Genomic DNA, 25,276 nt, shown 5'->3' on the forward strand with positions numbered 1-25,276 from the left:
CATAGAAAGCACGCCCCCTTTGGTACGAGACCCGGAGCGGCAGATTGGCCGTCGCTATCCGGGTCACGCACATGCACACGATGGAGCCAGCTCCGTCATGCGCATCTGCACTGGGCCACCATCGACCTGCTTGCGAGCGCATAGTGCTCACGAGCGGGTCTGAATCAGGCCCTCTGTTTGGTGAGCACTCTGAAAAAATTGAATTGGACAATATTAAGAATTAACTTTTAATATGCACATTTTTAAATATTACAGCTGTTCATTTCTGCTGTTGAAGGTCTTACTAATTTAGCATTGGACCCACAATGAGAGAATTATTAAACCTGAGATAAACAGCAGTAAACAGAGCGATAGAAGGAGAAGGTTTTAAGATGTTAACATATATAATATTTAAATGACATTCAATGACCTTCAGTTTGTAATACAAAAAAAGAACATTTAAGCATTTTTGTCAGATTTTTCTGTCTTTGTTTTGATACAAACATAGTAATAAAACTTGCTGTATTTCTATCTTACAGCAGATTTAAAAATATTTGACACTTTCTCAGATTCATGGTAATACATGTAGCTATTATAATCATTGAAACAAATAAGCACACATCTCAGTGATCTCAAAGTTGTCATAAAAGATTGAAAAAAGTCTCACCATTTATATATGGTTACTAAACTGCTAAAGTTTCACATGCATTAGAAAAAGGGGGCAACCAACCTCTTTATTTCAAATTTGTATCAATATAAGAAATGGAGGGATTTATAAACCACCGTCAGTATTCTAGAGCATGAATGCCTCAGTGTCTCATAGGTGAATTAAATCGCTGGATGTTATTTACATATAGTATGATCAACACTAAGTGCAGCATATCAACATAAGTATAACAATCAGTGCAGCACATCAACATACTTATAACAATCAGTGCAGCATATCAACATAGGTATAACAATCAGTGCAGCACATCAACATAGGTATAACAATCAGTGCAGCATATCAACATAGGTATAACAATCAGTGCAGCATATCAACATAGGTACAGTATAACAATCAGTGCAGCACATCAACATAGGCATAACAATCAGTACAGCACATCAACATAGGTATAACAATCAGTGCAGCATATCAACATAGGTATAACAATCAGTACAGCATATCAACATAGGTACAGTATAACAATCAGTGCAGCACATCAACATTGGCATAACAATCAGTACAGCATATCAACATATGTATAACTATCAGTGCAGCATATCAGCATAGGTATAATAATCAGTGCAGCACATCAACATAGGTATAACAATCAGTGCAGCATATCAGCATAGGTATAATAATCAGTGCAGCACATCAACATAGGTATAACAATCAGTGCAGCACATCAACATAGTTATAACAATCAGTGCAGCACATCAACATAGGTATAACAATCAGTGCAGCACATCAACATAGTTATAACAATCAGTGCAGCATATCAACATAGGTATAACACTAAGTGCAGCACATCAACTTAGGTATAACAATGAGTGCAGCACATCATCATAGGTATAACAATCAGTGCTGCACATCAACATAGGTATAACAATCAGTGCAGCATATCAACATAGGTATAACAATCAGTGCAGCATAACAACATTACAATCAGTGCAGCATATCAACATAGGTATAACAATCAGTGAAGCACATCAACATAGGTATAACAATCAGTGCAGCACATCAACATAGGTATAACAATCAGTGCAGCATATCAACATAAGTATAACAATGAGTGCAGCACATCAACATAGGTATAACAATCAGTGCAGCATATCAACATAGGTATAACAATCAGTGCAGCACATCAACATAGGTATAACAATCAGTGAAGCACATCACATAGGTATAACAATCAGTGCAGCATATCAACATAGGTATAACACTAAGTGCAGCACATCAACATAGGTATAACAATCAGTGCAGCATAACAGCATTACAATCAGTGCAGCACATCAACATAGGTATAACAATCAGTGAAGCACATCAACATAGGTATAACAATCAGTGCAGCATATCAACATAGGTATAACAATCAGTGCAGCACATCAACATAGGTATAACAATCAGTGCAGCACATCTTCATAGTTATAACAATGAGTGCAGCACATCAACATAGGTATAACAATCAGTGCAGCATATCAACATAGGTATAACAATCAGTGCAGCACATCAACATAGGTATAACAATCAGTGGAAATCAAAATTATTCAAAGTTATTGATACAAATATTGCAAACAATTGTAATACTTAAATAATTGAGATCTTAGCATGTGTCCAAAATCCTCATCAGACACATGCTGCTGTCCCATCACACCTGAACATACACATTAATGATGTATCAAAATAATCATAATAACAATTAGCATGTTTCAAAATGTTTTAAATGCTAAGTCATATGCGAGCAGCAAAACTGACATCCATATTTATTATAAATAGCGTAATCAACAGAAAGACCCTAATGGGTTCACATAGATAGTGTTGTGTCTAAGAAAAAATTCCGGAGATACAAACTTGAAGTGGAGGTATCTGTGCTGCGCCGCCAAGGGAACCCTTGGTGCTGCTGCTGCCGATGCTGCATTACGTCGATATGGCTTGGTCACGGGGGAATAGTGTGGAATCGAGTCATCAGATGGCCTGTCTAATAAAGGACAGACGCCAATCATCTGCTGTCTGGCCCTGAATGAACATCAACAGCTTCAACAAGGGTCCCGTGGCTGCACAGCACGGGATACCCCCACTTCAAGTTTGTACCTCTGGAATTTTTTCTTAGACACAACACTGTCTATGTGAACCCATTAGTTTCTTTCTGTTGATTACGCTATTTATAATAAATATGGATGTCAGTTTTGCTGCTCGCATATAACTTAACGTGCTTCAAAATGTTTTAAATTCTAACTGTTATTATGAGTATTTTGATACATCATTAATGTGTATGTATGGGAGTGATGGGATAGCAGCGTGTGTCTGATGATCTCTGCGGATGTTGGACACATGCAATTATCTTAATTCTTTGAGTATTACACTTGTTTGCACTATATGTAACAATAACTTTGAGGAACTTTGTTTTACACTGATTGTTATACCTATGTTGATGTGCTGCACTGATTGTTATACCTATGTTGATGTGCTACACTGATTGTAATACCTATGTTGATGTGCTGCACAGATTGTTATACCTATGTTGATGTGCTGCACTTAGCGTTATACCTATGTTGATATGCTGCACTGAATGTTATACCTATGTTGATGTGCTGTACTGATTGTTATACCTATGTTGATGTACTGCACTGATTGTTATACTTATGTTGATGTGCTGTACTGATTGTTATACCTATGTTGATGTGCTGCACTAATTGTTATACCTATGTTGATGTGCTGTACTGATTGTTATACCTATGTTGATGTGCTGTACTGATTGTTATACCTATGTTGATGTGCTGCACTTTGTGTTATACCTATGTTGATGTGCTGCACTGATCGTTATAACTATATTTATGTGCTGTGCTGATTGTTATACCTATGTTGATGTGTTGCACTTAGTGTTATACCTATGTTGATGTGCTGCACTGATTGTTATACATATGTTGATGTGTTGCACTTAGTGTTATACCTATGATGATATGCTGTACTGATTGTTATACCTATGTTGATGTGCTGCACTGATTGTTATACCTATGTTGATGTGCTGCACTGATTGTTATACATATGTAGATGTGCTGCACTGATTGTTATACCTATGTTGATGTGCTGCACAGATTGTTATACCTATGTTGATGTGCTGCACAGATTGTTATACCTATGTTGATGTGCTGCACTAAGTGTTATACCTATGTTGATATGCTGAACTGATTGTTATACCTATGTTGATGTGCTGCACTGATTGCTATACCTATGTTGATGTGCTGCATGATTATTACACCTATGTTGATGTGCTGCACTGATTGTTATACCTATGTTGATGTGCTGCACTGATTGTTATACCTATGTTGATGTGCTGCACTGATTGTTATACCTATGTTGATGTGCTGCACAGATTGTTATACCTATGTTGATGTGCTGCACTGATTGTTATACCTATGTTGATGTGCTGCACAGATTGTTATACCTATGTTGATGTGCTGCACTGATTGTTATACATTTGTTGATATGCAGTACTGATTGTTATACCTATGTTGATGTGCTGCACTGATTGTTATACCTATGTTGATATGCTGCACTTAGTGTTGATCATACTATATGTAAATAAGTTCCAGCAATTTAATCCATCAATGAGACGCTGAGGAATTCATGCTCTAGAATAGTGACGGTGGTTTATAAATCCCTCCATTCCTTATATTGATACAAATTTTACATAAAGTGGTTGGTTGCCCCCTTTTTCTAATGCATGTGAAACTTTCGCAGTTTAGTAACCATATATAAATGGTGACACTTTTTTCAATCTTTTATGACAACTTTGAGATCACTGAGATGTGTGCTTTTTTGTTTCAATGATTATAATAGCTACATGTATTACCATGAATCTGAGAAAGTGTTAAATATTTTTGAAACTAAGATAGAATTACAGCAAGTTTTATTACCATCTTAGTATCAAAAGAAAGGCCCTCATTCAGAGCCGCACGTTACCAACAGTACGCTCGTTGCGTTCCGATGTTGACTAACTGCGCATGCGTCGGTGTTACACTGCGCATGTGCGTACGGCAGATTGCGAGCTTTTTTTCTCTCGTTCCTAAAATAGCATACAGGAAGTGACATGTCAAATGTGATTGACAGAACAGGGCATTTTTGGGTGTTGACGGGGGTGGAGATGGAAAAACGCAGGCGTGGCGAGGCGTTTTTGGGGCGTACATACATTAGCAGATGCGAACGTCAAATGTGTTCGGACCGTCACATACGTCACTGGAACATCCTCTTTCCCTTCAAAATGCTCGCACAGTTTAGGGTCTGGATTACTCGACCACATTTTCGATGGCCTTCTCCTCCGTCCCGGGACTCCATGATGTTGCAGCGATTAATCGCGGGTGGTCACAAAAGCAATTAGTGTTGTATTGAAAACCGGCTTGGTATGTGTTTGGAAAGCAGTTTATTGGGATAGCACAAAACCGTACGCAGGGGGAAATCATACCTGCTAATGTCAGGATTACACAATCAATTTGCGTACATTTTTTGGGGTTTTTTTTGGCCTCAATTTGTTGTTTATGGCCTATTGTGACAATAATGTCATCATGTTTTAATTAGCTCCCCTTTTTTTTATTAATGTGGAATTTGCATCGTTATGTGATTTTTTAAACGTTCCTTCAAGAGGCCTTTTTTTTTAAAAAATGAAATGGTTTTTGGTGTCCTTTTTTGCCTTTAGGGCCAGGATTAAATGTAACCCATTTGTACAATAATGTCACAATACAATGTCAGATTTTTAACATAAATTTATTGTTTAAACACAAACCAATTGGCCTAATATTTTGTTTTGTTTTTTTCTTGCAAAGATACTTTTTATCAAAAATAAATAATCAGTAACTGCTAACATAAACGTACAAAAATAAATTAAAAACATTTCACAAGAAAGGAGAGGGAAGTTTTGACCAGAAAGGAATATGAGCCAAGCACAGAAGGAGTGTGGGAAAAGTCGCCATTGCTGTCACCGTTTTTTCACCCGTTTGGATGTGGAAGGGTGGGCGCTAGACCGGGTCCGGGATGCCATCGGGCTGGCCTGTCCAGAGGCAGATGTTGTGGCCTCTGGACTAGGCACAGGGCTAGGCACATTTGGAGGATTGGCTGATGTTGTGCCAGAGGTGGAGGATCCTGATGTTCCGGCAGGAAGGGAGGTCGGCTCCACAATGTGCTGGCGAATGAGCTGCTCCAGGGCATCGGCGATGCGGATGTTGGCCCTGGTATTTTCCGCCAGGGCCTGACCAATGGTCACATTGGCCGCAGCATTTTGCTCCAGGGCCTCAGCCACCCGTATCAGACTGGCGTCCATCCTCTGCAGAATCTCCGTATGGAAATCCGATTTTAAATTGAGTTCTGTGAGGAGGCCCACTGCCTGCGAGGGGGCACGCCCTGGACTGGCTTCTGCAGGGTCCTCAGCCGGATGTACTGGTTCCTCCCCTGCAGAGCCAGCAGAAATTCTGCGGCCAAGGCTTCCCTCTGGAGCAGACTCATCCGCCTGTGTCTCTGTTGGAAAAATGAGAAAAGAGTCACATTAGAATCTACATATTGGCCCAATAGCATTTCAGAGTTGGTGACATCACAATACTTACCAGGGCCAACATGAGGAGCCGCAAAGTCTAGCATGTCCGTATCCATGTTGGACACGCCAAACACCTCCACAGGCTGCACACACCCCTGTGCCAGCTCTTCTAAATCCGTCAACTCCAATGACACAGGGGTGGGACCCCCACCTGTCCCCCTTGCATGCCTAGCCCTGTCTGCGAGTTTTTGCTTTAGGCGATAATTGAAGTCGCCCCATCTGTGGGGAAAAATGGAAGCCATTATCCTTTGGTTTAAAATGGGCTTTGTTTTTAGGGGGGGCAAGGGTTTACTTACCGCCGTTTGACATCCCGGGCTAGACGGACATAATCACCCACTCTATTGACAGCAATGGCTACCTCTTCCCACATTCTCCACTTCTGGCTTAGACTCATATTCCTGTCTGCCTGTGGCAGGATGTCCACACACTTCTGGATCAAAACCTCCATCCCCTTTCTTGTGAAATGTGGCTGCCTTTTTTTTTTGCCCGCTTTGGCCGGAATACTGGGCCCAGCAGCCTCTTCCATGTCATCCTCCTCACCTATTTGTGTAAATTTACAGAATTCACAAAATCACAACTTGCCTAATCTTATGTTTCAAATTAATCGTTGATAGAAAATGCATGAAAGACTTACCGCCTGACTCTTGGCCATTTTTTCCCTGGTCTGTCGCCATGTCTGAGGTCCAAACAAGAAATACACCAGAATTTGAATGTGTTTTCATGACGTATTTATACATGCGTCCTTATTTTGCGGCCGCATCATTGATTGTGCGGCCCTATGATCCCTCCTTAATTTGTGCGGGAAACAAAACACTATTTATGGCTTGGTGTGTCTCAAGTCGAGGTGGCGTTTTTGGATTGTTGGAGGTTATCTTGGCTGGAGTTTATTGATTGCGTAGAAAGGAGTTGGCGGTTGGAGATTTGTTTGTTTGTTAGATTTGCATTTTTTTTTCCGTTATCTTTGTTGGTTTATATTTTTGGGACCTCGTTTCTTGATTTGGTAACTTTTGTTCAGTTGTTGTTTCATTGTGTTTCGTATATTTTGTAATTTTTGGATCCCTAATTTTTTCTATTTTAGATTTTGTTTATTTTCGACCCCAAAGACCTTTTGATTTTGCATCTTAGATATTTGCTCTTGGTAAGTCCATTTTTTATCTTGTATTAGCGAACTAATTAGCGCATTTTTAGTAGTTACTCTTGTGACTTGTATTAGCGAACTAATTAGCGCATTTTTAGTAGTTACTCTTGTGACTTGTATTAGCAAACTAATTAGCGCATTTTTAGTAGTTACTCTTGTGACTTGTATTAGCGAACTAATTAGCGCATTTTTAGTAGTTACTCTTGTGACTTGTATTAGCGAACTAATTAGCGCATTTTAAACAGCTTAATAATCATTCTAACTTTTTGGTGGTTTATCTTTCACTTTTTGAGCCAACATTTCGAACCGTTTTGATGTACTGTGTTAAATGTCGCTTTGCGGTTTTGCTAAATGGGTGTTTGGCATATTTTAACTTTGGTCTAGCACAAAATTTTTAAACAAAAATGCACAGAGTGAAATGTGTCAAGTAATTTTGGTGTTTATTTTCAGTTTGGACGTATCATGACAATACCCCGGCATGTAAGCAGCAATGGATGGTATCATCAAGCTAAGTTGTTTTAATATAGTTTTGGGGTGGGTCAAAAGCCTTACTTTGAAATCTTTGAATTTCAGGTTGATCTGGGGCGGATTGTTCTGGCCATGCTCCCGGAAGCCGACCAACCTCAATCTCATCCCAGGCGTAGGCATCGTAGGCATGCAAGGCCCCAGATATTTCGAACACGTGTCACCCTTTTTGGAATGCCCGATGATGAGGTTTTAAGACGCTACCGTCTACCTCCCAAAATCATCATAGACACTCTCTCATTAATAGAAAGTGATCTTGAGCAGCAAATTGACAGTCCAACAGCAATACCACCACTGACGCAATTTATGGCGGTGTTACATTTCTGTGCCTCAGGATCGTTTCAAACAACGGTGGGAATAGTGGCGGGCATCTCCCAATCCTCCTTTTCCCGGATCCTGAGGGCAGTGATGGAGGCACTTTTCAAGCACCTCCATCATTTTATTCAAATGCCTTTGGATATGGGTGCCCTTAGTGTGGCCAAGGCCAATTTTTACCAAATAGCTGGCTTCCCACACATCATAGGGGTTGTGGATGGTACTCACATACCACTTCAGCCTCCAGCACGGCTGGAGCCAATATTTAGAAACAGGAAACACTATCACTCCCTGAATGTAATGGTGGTATGTGATGCCTCCCTCCAGATCCTGTCCCTGAATGCTAAATTACCAGGAAGTGCACATGACTCCTTCGTCATCCGGCAATCAGGGATATGGCAGAAATTAAACAACCTACAAGCTGGTGATGTGTGGCTTCTGGGTAAGTGGAGACCTTTAGTACATAACAATGTTAAGCTTGATACACAGTGTTCCTGATGTTGTCTCTTATTTTTCACAGGAGACAGTGGATACCCTTGCATGTCCTGGCTGCTCACTCTGTATTTGGCTCCCACACCAGGCCCACAAAGTGAGTATAATTCCGCACTTACAGCCACCAGGCAAGTGGTGGAGCACTGTATCGGCCTTTTAAAAGGCCGATTCAGATGCCTCCACCGCTCTGGTGGCGAGCTCATGTATTTGCCAGATATGGTGTCGAAAATTGTGGTCCTGTGAGGGATATTTCACATCATCGCCATAAGGAGTGGTGTCCCAATGCAGCCAGAGGATGCCTTACCTGAGGATGGCCCCCCCGAGGTTGGTCGGAGGTCAGTATGTGGGGGGGCCATACGCGATGATGTGGTGGCCAGATTTTTTAGGTAAGTTTGACCAAAACTACAGTGTTTATACCTAATGTGTTTGTGTTTGTTTGCGAACATCTAATTTATTTGTATTTTTTTCACCATCTTCTGTTTGTTCACATAATCTTTGCCACTCCAACGCTCACTACTTCCTGCTACCCTTACCAAACCTGGATCTGGTGATTTTGGGCATATATTCTGGAACCCATATCGCAACGCCATGTTTGTGGAATCATGTTGGCATGGTCCTTCGTCAACCAGTTCTTGATTGTTTTTTTTATTTAAATATTTTATTTGTATGTGTTGTATTTGAGATTATCACTGCTTTTTTTTTTTTGGGAGTGACCACTTTGATTTCTCATTTATGTTGTGAATAAATGTTTGGAGAGTGAAATGGTCTTCCTTTTTTTGGACGTTAACAGCAAGTGTAACCAGGTTAACACACCTTACATTTGACTAAGGGGTAATCCAGTACTGACACCAGTTGATGTAAACTGAAATATGTTTTCGGGTTCCCAACCCACACCAAAAGGAAGCCTGTCCAAACCTTTGGATTTTGAAGATTGGCCTAAGCAGCTTGCACACCAACTAGGAACGTGTAAAATGTCGAAATATCTAATTGACACTACACCCAAAAAGGGAAATGACATTGTTACTGTTATGTGTTTCTTGTGGCTGTTTAACATACAAATACAAAACACAATCTAACTTTTAAAAAAGGGAAATCCTTGCAGGAACAGTCTACTTATGTCAGGGAAAACTATTTTTGTTTTGGAAAAAAAGAATGAGCCAGAACGTATATTAGAACCAAAAAATTTATTTAGAAAACGAAAATAAACAAAAAAAACTACTGGCGAAGGATGCCAGACAGCCGGTCAAGGCCCACAAGAATGCCAATGACATGTTGGCGCATCTGGCCAACACATTCGTCCACCTCTTGTCGACGCCTCTGTTCCTCTGTGGGTGAGAAAAGTGTGTGGATTAATAAAACAATAGGGAATCCACATTAAAAAAACCAAAACACAACGAAATCACTCCTAAACCTAAAAAAAAAAAACCAAAACAAAAAGGGGGTGCTGCCAAAAATACAAGGCCTATGTACAAATTCCCACAGGTGTGATATGTGTATGTTGAAATCAGCAGGAAGAGGTAAAGGCAAACTGCTAAATCACCAAAAGTAAACCAAACAAGCACGCATAAAGGCACGACACATGATTACATACAAACAGTTTGTGGTTCAAAAAAATGTGAAAGAAAAACATACCGGGAGCCAAAACGGGAGCTCCGGAAGTCCCTCCATGTTCTTCCTCGGAGGAGCCTTCATTCCCCAAAGAACGGGGAGGGGTAATGACGGACTCCGGGGAGGGGGTAATTGGAAGAGGGGTGGGTGGAGGAGAGGGGGAAGTGGGACGGAGGGGAAGGAGGCCCGACAGTTCTGGGAGAGGGTCTTGGAAGGCTGGGGAGGAGTGGGGTATAGGGGAAATATTTGGGGTGGAGTGTTGGCTGGGGGTTGGGGATAGTGGCCGGGAACGCCGTCTGGCCGGACGGTGACGGCGTAGTCTTGGCTGTCCTCCTAAAATATGTCAAACAAATTGAGGTTAGTTTCTGGGCAAATCCGGGGCCCAAATAAAAAAAAAAAAACCACCAACAAAAAACATGCAAATAGGAGTAGAATGAAAAAAACAGAAATAGAGGGAAAACATGCACACGCAGATATGAGGACAAATAATAAATAGGACAGATAGGAAAACATGCACACGCAGTTTGCCCCACAAACACAAACATGAAAACCACAATACATAACACTTACTTTCCAGGATCTGCATGCGAAAGCATGCCAGCAAGCGGGGCGTTCGCCGTTGCAGGTCTGACCACCTGCGCTCCAGCTGCCCGATGTTGCGGCGTGAACCGAAGGACCGCAGGCGGGACCGTGCCTCCGCATACGCGGAGCGCTTCTGCCGGTTGGTGATGGGTGGAGGCTGGCTGGTGATACGGCGATCCATCACCTCCGTAAGCACCAGCAGCTCACGCCTGGTGAATGCGGAGGCTCTCATGATGGCAATGGAGTTTTTCATACAAAACATTTTTGATAAAGTGTGCAATAAATTTCTGATTGGCTAATGTATTTTGGAAATTAACAGGAGCAATTTTATTGGTTAGTGTATGAGTCATGTGTTCAACAGGGCCAGAAATCTCTGGAGAGTTATGATAGGCTTGATGCAGTGACATGCGTTTGCAAATTTAAATAAAGAAATGAACCCCGGAAAATATGCGAGGATCCACAGCAATAGAACAATTGTTTAATTGTGGTTCACATGTTTTTTGAACAATAAAAGCGAATGTTCCATCCGTACGTATTCTGCGGGTAAACACAAACACGGACAAGAGTAAAGTTTCTTGCATTGTGTTGAAAAAAAAAAAACAATTAAGCTAATTGATACATTGATTGGCATGATACGATTGAGGGAGGTAGGCAGAATAAAGGAGCAGGTAATCGACATCTGACAAGGCCACTTCCGGTTTCACTTGTGCGTGCGTTCCCTTCAAGCCATTTCGGGGATGTACGCTCGCTATTTCGCACGCTCGTTAGTTAGAGGAGGAGTCGCCTGAGTTTAGGGAGGAATTTTAGATGCGAAAGAAAATACGAGCGAGCCATTGAATTTAAATAATTTTGTATGTACGCCTAACGTACGTGCGCCCGCTTGCGAGTGGGTCTGAATGAGGGCCAAAGACAGAAAAATCTGACAAAAATGCTTAAATGTTGTTTTTTGGATTGCAAACTGAAGGTCATTGAATAATACAAATTAACCAGGTCATTGAATGTCATTTAAATACTTATATATGCTAACATCTTAAAACCTTCTCATTCTATCTCTCTATTAACTGCTGATTATCTCAGGTTTAGTAATTCTCTCATTATGAGTCCAATGCTAAATTAGTAAGACCTTCAACAGAAGAAATGAACAGCTGAGCAACATCACTGTTACAGTGTTGTTTCTAGGGGCAACCTGCTCTTGAATGATCACTCACTCCTCATATATGAACTTAGGCCCAGGTGAGTAGTAGCAGCATCAGAAATAGCAGCTGTTTTTCCCTGACCATCCTTATACTTTCTTTTCTCAATAAGGAGAATATCATGGAGACAAATTGACTTCTAGGGATACTAGCAATTTTATTATGATTTTAATTTTCTATACAACTGTGTGATATTTCACCATTAATATATAGGCAAGGGGAATTTATATCGCCTATATGCACTTTTATGGTTTCTCTATAATATTTAAAATAACCTTTATTTGTGTGAGCAAAATTTTCATTATGATCAACGTCAGATATATAAATATTTGCTTGGTAGCATTATGTATACCATCTCTACCTAGTGTCAGTTGTATGATCACTGACTAGAGTGTATTTATCTACAAGGAATAGTATGCGCATCAACTGCTTAAACTTTATTTTCTTGCTCATTATGACAGAGTAATATTTTAACATTTGCATACTATCAGTTAATTCTTAATATTATCCAATTACATTTTTTCAGAGTGCTCACCAAACAGAGTTGTTTTCTTGCTATCCTTTTACTGATATCTCTACAGCAAATGGAGTCACTGTACTTGTATAAACAGTGGTGTATGGCTAAAGGAGTCACAGTGCTTGTATACATAGTGGGGTATGGCCAAAGGAGTTACAGTGCTTGTATACACATTGGGGTATGGCCCAAGGAGTCATAGCGCTTGTATACACAGTGGGGTATGGCCAACAGAGTTCCAATACTTGTATACACAGTGGGCTATGGCCCAAAGAGACACACTGCTTGTGTATACAGAGGGGTTTTGCCAACAGAATCACAGTAATTGTATACACAGTGAGGAATGCACAACAGAGTAATAGTACATATATACACATTGGAGTACACACCAAGAAGTCACAGTGATTTTATAGACAGTGGGGTACAGGCCAAGGAGTCACTGTGTTTGTATACACAGTGGGGTTTGGCCAACAGAGTCACAGTACTTGTATACACCATAGGGTGTGATCAACAGAGAAACAGTATTTGTATACATAGTGGGGTATGGATGAAGGAGTCACAGTGCTTGTATATGCAGTGGGTATGGCCCAAGAAGTCACAGTAATTGTATACACATTGGGATATGGTCCAAGGATTCACAGTTATTGTATACACAGTGGGCTACTGCAAACAGAGTAACAGTACTTGTATATACAGTGGGCTATGGCCCAATGAATTATGGTGCTTGTATAAACAGTGGGATACTTTTTAAATCTTCAACTTTCTTGAAAGTTGCTTACTTTTTTTTACTTTTTAAACTTTTAAAAAATATATTATTTTAATTTGTATTACATTGGTGCAGATGGGCTTGAGTACAGCACAGCATACATCAGCATGCTATTACACACATCCTGTTGTGAGTCTGGAAAAAGCCACTTTAATAAGCAGGGTATAGCGCAGCATACATCAGTGTGCAGTGTTCCCCTTATACACAGTCACTTTGCTAACACAGCCACTTGTCAGTCTGGATACAACCACTTTAATCAGCAGAGTATAGCACAGGATACATCAGCATGCAGTGTGCTCCCTATACACAGTCACTTTACCAGCGCAGCCACTTGTGAGTTTGGACAGTGTGTATGGCCAACATTGTCACAGTGTTTATATACATAGTGAGTTACAGCCAAAAGTGTCACAGTACTTGTATACACAGAAGGTACAAACAACAGAGTTACTGTTCTTTTATACACAGTGGGCTATGGCCCAAAGAGTCACAGTGCTTGTATACACAGTTGGTTATGGCCTACAGAGTTACAGTAATTGTATACACAGTAGGCTTTGGCCAATAGAGTCACAATACTTGTATACACAGTGGGGTATGGCCAACAGAGTCACAGTTGTAAACAGAGTGGGGTATGGCCAAAAGAGTTACGGTACTTGTATACACAGTGGAATATGGCCTAAGGCATCACAGGGCTTGTATACACAGTGAGGTATGGCCGAAGGAGTAACAATGCTTGTATACACAGTGGGGTATGGCCAACAAAGTCACAGTAATTGTATACACATTGGGCTATGCACAAAAGAGTCACAGGGCTTGTATACACAGTGGAGTATGGCCCAAGCTGGTTACAGTGCTTGTATACACAGTGGGGTTCAGCCAACAGAGTCACAGTACTTGTATACCCTGTAGGGTGCGGCCAACAAAGTAACAGTACTTGTATACACAGTGGGATATGGACCAAGGAGTAACAGTGCATGTTTACATAGTGAGGTATGGCCCAAGTAGTCACAGTAATTGTATACACAGTGAGGTATGGCCCAAGTAGTCACAGTAATTATATACACAGTGGAATAAGGATAACAGAGTCAAAGTACTTGTATACACAGTGGGGTATGGCCCAAGGAGTCACAGTAATTGTATACACAGTGGGGTACAGCACATTTTAAACTTTCAACTTTCTTGAACGTTTTATTTACTTTTTTATTTTTTTTTTGTAAATAATAATAATAATTACTTTTTTTTACATTGGTGCAGATGCGCATGAGTACAGCACAGCATACATCAGCATGGCTTGTACACACAGCCACTTATGAGTCTGTACAAAGTAACTTTAATCAGCAGACTACAGCACAACTTACATTAACATGCAGTTTGCCCCTACACACAGCCACTTTAATAGCACAGCCATTTGTGAGTCTGGACACAACCACATTATTCAGCAGAGGAAAGCACAGCATACATCAGCGTGCAGTGTGCCCCCTATAAACAGTCACTTTACTATCACAGCCAGCCAACCCCTTGTGACTCTGGACACAGCACAACCAGCCAATACAGAATAGTATAGTGCTGCATACAGCTTTGTGCCCCATACACAGTCACTTAACAGCACTGCCAGTCACTTGTCGTGAGTCTGGACACAGCAACTGCACAACCAATACAGCAGAGCAGTGCACAGCATTCAGCAGCGTGCAAGTGAAATGGCACTGAGGGCCTGATTCAGAGCCGGACGCTATTTGCGCTCGCTCATCAAGAAAAAGGGACTGGCTATTTAAATTGACCGTTCCCTCTTTGCTGTCTGTTGATGCCTCTGTGTCAAGAATGAGCGAACAAAACCTGCGGCTGCTATTTTGTTAAAAACGCCCCCTGGCCGCTCGCATCCTATGTCATCTCCGCAATTTATTTGATTAATCGAGTACATCGAAAGGCATCTGAACTGCTCGCAGTGCTTGTGGTTGGATTTTCCTACCACAATCATGCGAACAGTTCAGGCTAAGAAACAACCAAGTGACGTGGTCGATGACGCTGTTTTGTTAATTATGCACACCCTTAAAACGCCCGTTTTGACCGTTTGGCACGCCTGCGTTCGGATCTCCACTCCCCGTTTTAAAGCACCTTCCCCTGTTACCACCCACAAATGCCTCATCCTGTCACTCAAATTAGCAGGCATTCACTATTTTGCGAGCACATGAATTTCGACCGCAATGACTGGTTCGCGCATGCGTATTATGAGCCGTACACATGCGCAGTTGTGCGAGCATCGCTCGGAGCGAACGAGCGGCCGCTTACGAGCAGCTCTGAATCATGGCCCTGAGTCCCGGTTGTTGCGCCTTATATAGAAACCAACTCTCACAAGAATCGAAAGTCGGGAGTATGACGATCGGACTGGAAGTGGGATCTGAGTCAGGCGTGGCTCGGGTGGACTCGGATCCACAGTGTTCGGAGCGGTTGGGATTCCACAGAATCCGAATCGCTCATCTCTAATTTTTACATTTATGTTTCTGTATGTTTATCCTGACTAAATTATTACATTACATATCTGTATGTAAACTGCTAATGTTAATGGATATTGCTATTATCTATTTACATAATTATAAAACAGTACTGTGAAAAATCTTGATTTGCACTTTAATGTAACTGCTGTCCTGCTCATGCTTCTAATCTCACTGGCCCGTGTACAGTTGCGCCCCTGAAAACACTATTGTCTTTGCTATTAGATCCATATAGTGGGAGGGGGCTATCTGCAGGTGCAGTTGATATGAAGTTGGGAGGGGATGGTGCTGAAAATGGAGTAAAATACTTACTGATAGCCATAATCCTGTGTCCCATTATATAAGGTGAGATTTGAATCAGAAATGTTCATGTTGACTTTTCCCCTACAAACATATAAATACATATATAGTAAGAATTATGAACGTTATAAATATGCATCAAACATAAAAAATTACCTTCTATACTGTATATCTATGTGACATGTATTATGATAAAAGGTCTATTTCCCATGTGACTATGCTACATGAAATGCACATCACTGACACCAAAGGTGATCACCTCTTCAGTCTAAGTGAGCTGCCTCGACTCAGGTCTATTTCCAGTTGTACTGTATTGTAAAGACCCCTATAAGTCATTTTCTGTGTATAATTAGAACTAATATACAAATCCAACTTCAGTGACTATTGAAGGCAATGTCTGTATATTCTATGTGAGGTGGCAGCTTTCACTTTGAATAAAGAGCAGATGAGTAAATGTCACACCACATTTTTATTTCATAATACATCAGATAGTACATCTGGTAAGTACACTGTAATGGTTTTCTTTTCACTTAACATACATTGTATATACATAGGCTGGAATTGGTACTCTATTGAAGAGCAATAAAATTCAACGATGTAATGCACTTACTGTAGGATAAAAATTACATGGTAAGTTGAAGTGACACAAAATATAGGATCAAAACTATAAGTACACATGAGAGTGATGTGGTAACACAAGAGATAATTGAAACGTTGTAATAAGACAGAGGAGATTATTAAGATTTAGCAAAATACAGGATAGATAACAGAGGACCAAGCATATATTTAATATATTTTATGTTATAAAACAGCATTTAAATGTATCTAAAATTAATTTTACACTAACACAAATCTAGAGATGTGCAGGTTTTGTTCCAAGAGAACCGACAACAATCGAATTTAGGGGATCCGAGTCCAAGTTTGGAATCACTTTGGGGTACCAAGTCACACCAAATCCCAGTTCAGAAATCCCAGTTCAGATCTTCCTGCATTTCAGAACACGGATTTTAAAACAGAACTCCGGATTTGGATTGCTGCTAACAGGTCACATAATTATAGCTGTTTTTTAGTTTTTTCAGGTCTGTCTCCTTATCCTGCCAATGGCTTCTGTTTTACTTTTAAATATTTTTATTTAGAGAACTGACCCTCTATAGAGACATAACATTCAACTCTTTTATTCTTAGCCACAATACATTTCCTTGCTCCTCTGTCCTGGCCCCTTTACATTTTGACTCCCTTTATCTACTATACAGAGATGTCCTTATACACTGTGGCTCAGGACATGCCAAATAGCCCCTCTCGCTGTGCCAGGCTCTGTATGACTTTGCCACAGTATCTTTTTTTATGAAGATATTTTTATTTTCACTGCTAAAACAACTAGAAGTAATAAAACTGCATTGTTACCATACACTGACCACTGGGGCTTGCAGTACTCTTACATCTGTGTATGACTGGGTCTGAAGCTGTGTAAAAAGGGTTCCTATATGGGCATCCACAGTTGTGACTGCATTCATTCTTGTGGGCTCTATTTACTACAATCCGCATATTGAATGCGGATTGTAGTGTGATATTACCGAGTGAATTTGCATTGCGAATTCAGGCAATATCACAGGTATTTACTATAAATCCCTTGCAGGGACAGAGCTTGTGATAAAGCTCTGTCCCTGTGGATCCCATCCGCACTCTAGTCGCTGTATTTTCTGAAAAAATGCCGCGACTAAGAGCCCGCGCATGTGCCGACCCACTGTCGCTGCTATCCCCTACCGATGCTAAGCCCCGCCCCCCGCAATCGCGGACCCCTGTGACCCCCCACTCCCTTCATTACACTTACCTGCATCCTCCTGGCCTCCAGTGATCTACTCTGGGCTACCCGATCAGGTGATCTCCCATACTGCACTGGGACCCGATCACCTGATGACCAGGCCGCAGTGCACTATGGGAGACCAGCTGACCAGAGAGGAGCCATCACCAGAGACCCGATCACCGGTCCCTGGATTCAGGTAAGTAAAAAAAAAATGTTTCAATTTTTTTTTCTTTTTTTACAGCAATCAGCTTGCGGTCTGTTAGAGCAGAGTTGGAGCCCGGTAACCAGGGGAGACCCTGGATAACGCCACCTCAAGGTGGCATTATCACAGGGCTACCCTCGGTGATTTTACTAATTGTACTCCAATTGCCCTGTAATAACTACAGGTGAAACTAAAATATGTGAAAAGGGTGTGAAAACACCCTTTTTCACTTTATTTTAGTAAAAATAATGTTAATAAATAGAGCCCTGTGTGAGTAATGTCACAGCTTTGTATAGATGGTGCCCTGTGAGCAGCTTTTCACTCTGAGATGCGACTAAGATGCAAAATTTAAAAATACATTTTGGTGCACTTTCATCTTGGATTGTCTCTATCTCAATGTATGTCTTGTGCCATATGGTACAAATATGCTATAGGTATATGAGGGTACACCTGTACAACATAAATATTGTTATTATGTTGTGTTTGGTGACTGCAGCATATTTCAGGGTCTTGGTTATGGAAAACATTTTACATGTACTGTACAGTATGTTGCATTCAGCACTGCACACATGCTTGTACAGTGGTTAGTAACAGTGGTGGCTCCAGGGGTGGGGCTGCAGCACAGTTCAAAATTCAAATAGGGGAGTCACACCAACTGTCAGTGAGTCCCAACCAGAGATGTTTGGCAGCATTTGAAATGGCAGTTGGTGTGGTTCCCCTATTTGAATTTTGGACTGTACTGCAGCCCCACCTTTGGAGCCTCCACTGGTTAGTAATGTTGGCACAGTTTGGCCTTTGGTTTGTTTCCAATCAAGGCTCTATATGTGTGGCATGTTTTTTATTTTTTATAATTCTCTTTTTTATTTTTTTCTCTGTAACACATTTTTACATACTTTGATACATTTCATATTTTTATTTTACAATAATATTTACAATTTTTCCACTAGCTCATACTATCCTACTAATACCTAACTTTCACCTTACTTTCACCATTCTACCATACCACTCACCCTTCCTTTCTATCACTCTTCTTACCCTTTCCTCATTCAATCTTATGGTCTATATTTTTTTCAAACTCATGTCACTTATAGCTTTTTCTTCCTTAACTACTCAGCTGCTGACACAAATACCAACTTGTGGTTTCAAAGAATTTCATAATTCTCCCTCGCATTAAGGTCCCCATTTAGTAACTAGTTTTATCACCAAAATGAGTGATAAATGTCACTGTGTATGATAAATGGTGCTCCAGCCAATCAGCTCACAACAGTAATTTTTCTAACAGTTGATAATTGGGAGCTGATTGGCTGGAGCACAATTTATCATACACAGTGAAATTTATCACACGTTTTTGTGATAAAACTCATTACTAAATGAGGCCTTTTATCTACTAATGTTGTAATATAGGGTCCCCATTTATATAAATATGTCTTTCCTTCCTTTTGTAAATCTGATCGTATTTGTTGTCTTTCAAGGTAAATGAGTTTCAAGAGTCTAGATGTCACTTGTTCTGTTGATGATGTTGTACTCTTCATCCATTTGGATAATATTATTTTCTTGGCCACTGTCACAATAGCTGCTAATACAGGTTCTAAGTTTTAATTATCTGGTCCCAAATACCATTCCTTAAAGTTTGCACACAATAATGCTAATGGATCTGGCTTTAGGTTTAATTTACATTTTATATTCAAAAACACTATTAATTTATTCCAAAACTTTGTTATTTTTGGACAATCCCAGAAGTTGTGTCTAAACAGTGCATTCTGTTCCACACACTTTGGACACTTTCCTGTTTCCTCCTGTGTCATATATTTGCGTTTTTCCGGTGTTATATAAGCTCTATTTATCATTGTTATATGAACTTCCTATAATTGTTGTGTATGAATATCTTAACACTTTATCTATATTTCCATCAACATCTGACATTTGGGTTACCATTTAAAATCTTCTTTCTATTTCTCTAATGTCCTTTTCAATACCTTCACTTTTTTGTTATTTATTATTTCCTAATATATAATTGTTATATATGTTTCTAATTTTGCTCTTGTTAACCTTATCATCATTGCATCTCCATCTTTCATTATATTTTCTAAGCCTCTCTCTGCTTGTATATAATGTCATAGTAGCAAGTATATATATATATATATATATATATATATATATATATATGATTAGTGGGTTGCTATTAAATCATTAAACCAACACTTTAATTTTCTTTTATCTTTATTCCCTTGCTTTTGCTCAGACCAATTCACCAGCCTCTTGTGCTGCATCCATCTATTGCAGCTGGAACTGGAAGTCCCATTATATGTGTGGCATGTTAACGCTTTACTAGTATATGCATCTGTTTTCAAAAGGTACTCTGACTTCCTCCCAAAAAATGTAAAAACATACTGATCTGTAGGTTAAATGGCTTCTGACAAAATACATAATAGTGTACTTTGTGTGTTTACACTAATCTGGCAGGACTGATGTATATTGTTAGTTAGAACAGCAACAAAGCACACCCAAGATGGCTTCCTCACCCTCTACAAATATGTAAAGTGCTTTTAGTCCTATTGGGAGAAAAGTTTCTATATAAATAAGTAGTTTATTTATTAACGTGTACCAACAATCATTTTTTTATTTCTGAATACTATTAATTTTCAGAACATACCGTTGGTTCATTATAACACAATATGCTCAGTTGCTTATGAATTTGACAGTAGTTTCTAAATTTCACAATTGCCAAAAATTTAGCAAATTTTGTTTACTAATAAAAAATACGATAAGCTACTGTACTTATAGGGATATTGTGGCAATTAAAGAATCTTCAACTATCACATTTTAATGATTGTTGATAGTGGGTACAGGTGCCATCACAATATATGCACATATCCAGCCCCATAACATTAACATAATTGGGCATTACATACAGTATATTACAATTGGGATGTCATGGGACAAACACCATATTAATAAAATATGTAATGAAGTATTCAGTTATTGTGTGACACAAAAAGTCTTGCATGACTCATAAGACTTATAATGGCTCATTGCATTTTACACAACATTTTTCTAAGACCTATAACCAAACAATGTCCCATTTTGGACCATATTCTGTATTATCCATAAGTTCATGTTATATTTGGCCACAAACTTCAAAAACTATATATTTACCATATAATTCAAAATACAACTGATACAGATATTAAAAAATATTAGAATTAACTGCTTGTCAGTATTACCTACTAGAAATATATGGGCATTTTAGCAACTGTGCCTCAATTTGTAGAGTTCACTAACTACAGACAAAGAAACAACAGTTATCCAATAGTGGGGCACATGAAAAGCACAAAAAAATGCAAATTCTAAACTCTAGTTCGTATCCATTAAATTTAGAAGTAGACAAGGTTAAAAATGAGAACTATAGAAGATGAATAAAAAAAGAGATATCAGATGTTCAAAAGATAAATGCAATCCATAGCACCAAATTTATTAATTTTGAATTTAATATTTGTCTTTTCAATCAGTAAACTTTTTTCAAAAATGTTAATATTTAGTTTATTTTAAACATTTTACACATTATCCTTATAATTTTAAATCTAATAAATAAATATTATAATTGTGATTTTTATGTTAAAACAATTGGATAGCCAATGTTCTTCATTGTCTGTAGTTGAGAATGTCCTTGTAGCTATCAGTGGTAGAACCCTAAAAATTCTTAAGATTTATAATCAACAGTAAATACTGTATATAATATAATATTTATACAAAAGAAAAATCCATTATGTGAATATACAGAAATGTATAGATATGGATAGTGTATATGTTAACAATTATTTTCCTTTAAGATTTGGCCAGTGAACACAAAACATTCTATTTACATGTATTTTACAAAATGTATTCCATTTTCTTGATACTTATAATTTAATAAATAAATGGATTTAATAGCTCAAAACATTAAATTGGAATTTAAAACTATTGTGTATATAGCATTTGTCAACAACTGATAACTGTAGTTTGTTGTCCAGTTTGAAGCAGTTTGTTTTAGATAATTAGATGGCTGTCATATACAGTAATACAGTATATTTATATAATTTTACAGTAAGAATAGTAATTACTTAATATTCACTTTTAATAGTTTCCTGTTTAATCTTCCTTTATTTATCACTTTTGATTGGCAGTTGTACAACTTCTGTTCCAATTTGTTTGATTGTTTAAATACAAGTAATTTCTATTTTAGTAAATATCAGCTCTTAGAGCACTGCAAAAAGTGAATTGAAAAGAAAAAACATATACAGAGAAATGTGTTTAATTACAATCAGGTATAGACACTAAGTAATTGCTGGCTTATACATTATTAATAATAATAATAATAATAATAATAATAATAATAATAATAATAGTAATAATAGTAGTAATAATAATAACAAGATTTAATAAGATATTACCAGTATTATAAGGCTGTTGAAAGATTATATTCTCTTAATAATTTCAGATTTATTGTGGCTTTAATGTTCATTATCATGCTTTATATCAGCATTCTCTTTCAGGACTCATGCTCTCTATATTATTGATGATAATTACAAAAATAACCAAAAAAACCAGAGAGTGATAGAGAGCAATGTTTACATCACCACAGTATTAACTTCATTTGTTTGTATCAAATAATTAAAAGTGAATACTGTAATAAAATTGGACCAAGTTCTCCTAATTTCAATACGACAATTAAAACAGACATGTCTTTAAAAATCTACTGCAGCATTGCCAAAAAATATTATTGTAATATGATTACTGTTAAAATAAGGTCAAGGTTTAGGTAAATTTTACATAAACAGTAAACTACAAAACAGCTAAGTCATCTATTTAACATTAATTTATATAAAATTGAATTACTTGTAGTTGATTAAGATATTTGATACATTTGAAGTGTTTGTCTTTATTACAAATACAGTATTTGTGCATGTGAAGCTTTTTATTTCATTTGTATGGAGTTCACCTAGATTGAGCTTCTATGCCAACAAATAACTGATGACTTCACAAAAAGAGTTGGTGCAAAATAACTCCCTTTGCAGCTGAAAGGTTACCATGCACCCTCTACAAAGTAAACAATGCCCCTTAAACCTTCCACCTAGTTATCCCACTGAAAATTGCTCTCTATTTTTTACAATACCCTCCCATCAGCTTACAGTACACAATCATTCTTTTCTTCAAAAACATGGGGAGGTTTTTCAGAAAAAAAAATGGTTTGGCATAATCCTGAGTAGGACTGATTGAATATAAAATATAACTTTTATTAATATTTATTAAAAGGACACATATAAATCACTAAAACAAAAAACTCAAAACAAAATAATAAAATATTATATTTATGTAATGAAAGTGCAAAGTGTATATAATATATGTGAAAAATAAATGTATACATAAATGTGTATCAATAAAATTAATATTAATTCACTATGTTCCACTATTGATTATGTGTTAATTCTTTAGTGGTGAGTATATATTCGCTTGAGGGTATATAAATATCCTAATGGTGTCTCTGGATATGATGAATCCCTTGCAGTGGTATTATAGTCAATCAATTACAAGAACTATGATAATCTCAGTCTTAAATACTTGTATCCATTTATTATTATTAGTTTCTTGCAGTTGAAAGTATCAGTGTAAATTGCAACAGATGTTACAAAAGAATATGAGTCATTCATACCACTAACTGAGGTTTTTAGTATTGTATTTATTCCGGAGTGAATAATAATAAATCTTATTATTTATTATACTGATGTTCATATATTAATTTAAAGATCAAGCCTGATATACTACCTTATTCCCATAAATGTTTAAATAAATGAGTTGATAATCATTTCCATATTATAAATACTAAACAGCATACAACTGTTCAAGTTTATAAGTGTAATCTAATAGATACAAACTGAGGCTTGATGTTTATTTCAATACAGCAGTATTAGCTCATACAACATTCCCCTCTTTGCTATCTTACTGAAATGCATATAAGGATCCCACCATAAATCATGGTTTAATCATGGTCTATGCAGTCTTGTATAACAGAACAAGATTAGTGAGTCAGTGATTCATAGGGTCAGGTTGCTATTATCCCTTGTCACTGTAAAAGATGGAACATGGGTAAGCTGATAGGTGCAGTTAATCAATGTATAATGGCTAAATGAGTTAAATAGTAGTTTTGAGTGACATCCACTTTCTCCACTTCCTTACTTTAGCATATGCAGAAATCGATTCATAAATCACGATCTTAGCCAACTTCCCATTCTGTGCAGTAAAATATATGACTGTCGGCTCAGTGACCCTCAATGCCAGACTGCAATTAAGTTACACTTTAGTCACACTCTTAGCTGTCTTGCCATTTTGTGCAGTAACATATACAGTCACTTGCATAAATATTGGGACATTGACAGAATTTTCATATTTTGGCCTCTATTCACCACCACAATGGCTTTGAAATGAAACAAACAAGATGTCCTTTAACTGCAGACTTTCAGTTGAGAAGCAAGATGTCCTTTAACTAATTACTTAAAATTCAGAAGCATGAAGGTGCAGCACTCCCCTCTCAATATATATATATATATATATTGTGACACAGTCAGATAAGGGGTCCCTCTCCAGGGTAAAGGTCACCTTCCTTACACACACACAGCAGCAGGGAAGCAGCACACGAGTCTGGATGCGAGTACAAGCTGGTCGGCGCCAGTCTTTATTGTACAGTGTCAGAAATAACATAAAGAAAACATAAACATAAATCCTAGCCCTGTCGGGGCACTAACTTCACAGGTGGTTCCCTCATTACCAGAACCTGGCAGGGCCTAATGCCCTCACCAGCAACAAAGGCACAGCACAACACTCACAGTTAGGTTTTCAAGTGTCTCTGAGCAAACTCCCTGCCTGCTCTCCCAGGTGAGACACTCAGCCCTAAACACACAAGGCTTATATTGGCCACTCTCAGGTGGGAACCCTAACAAGCCTGTTACCAGGCTGCAAGAACCAAAACCTGGAGTGGCCGTGGGTGGAGCCCTCCCTCTCCTCTCACCCACAACCCCCAGGTCCCAAATCGGCTTTTCCAAAAGCCGAAA

The 25,276-nt window shown here is 38.5% G+C and overlaps 1 pseudogene across 1 annotated transcript in view; it reads right to left on the reverse strand.

Moving 5' to 3' along the window:
* The window catches only part of LOC148525461 (C3a anaphylatoxin chemotactic receptor-like), an 82,234-nt pseudogene that overhangs the window by 43,359 nt on the left and 13,599 nt on the right, over window positions 1–25,276 (reverse strand). Inside the window, exon 2 of the transcript XR_015878278.1 lies at window positions 16,198–16,269. The product of XR_015878278.1 is annotated as a C3a anaphylatoxin chemotactic receptor-like (transcript). The remainder of the gene's footprint in view (window positions 1–16,197; window positions 16,270–25,276) is intronic.

The sequence above is a fragment of the Taudactylus pleione genome, unplaced genomic scaffold, assembly GCF_031769625.1.
Source record: "Taudactylus pleione unplaced genomic scaffold, aTauple2 ptg000108l, whole genome shotgun sequence".
Lineage (NCBI taxonomy): Eukaryota > Metazoa > Chordata > Amphibia > Anura > Myobatrachidae > Taudactylus > Taudactylus pleione.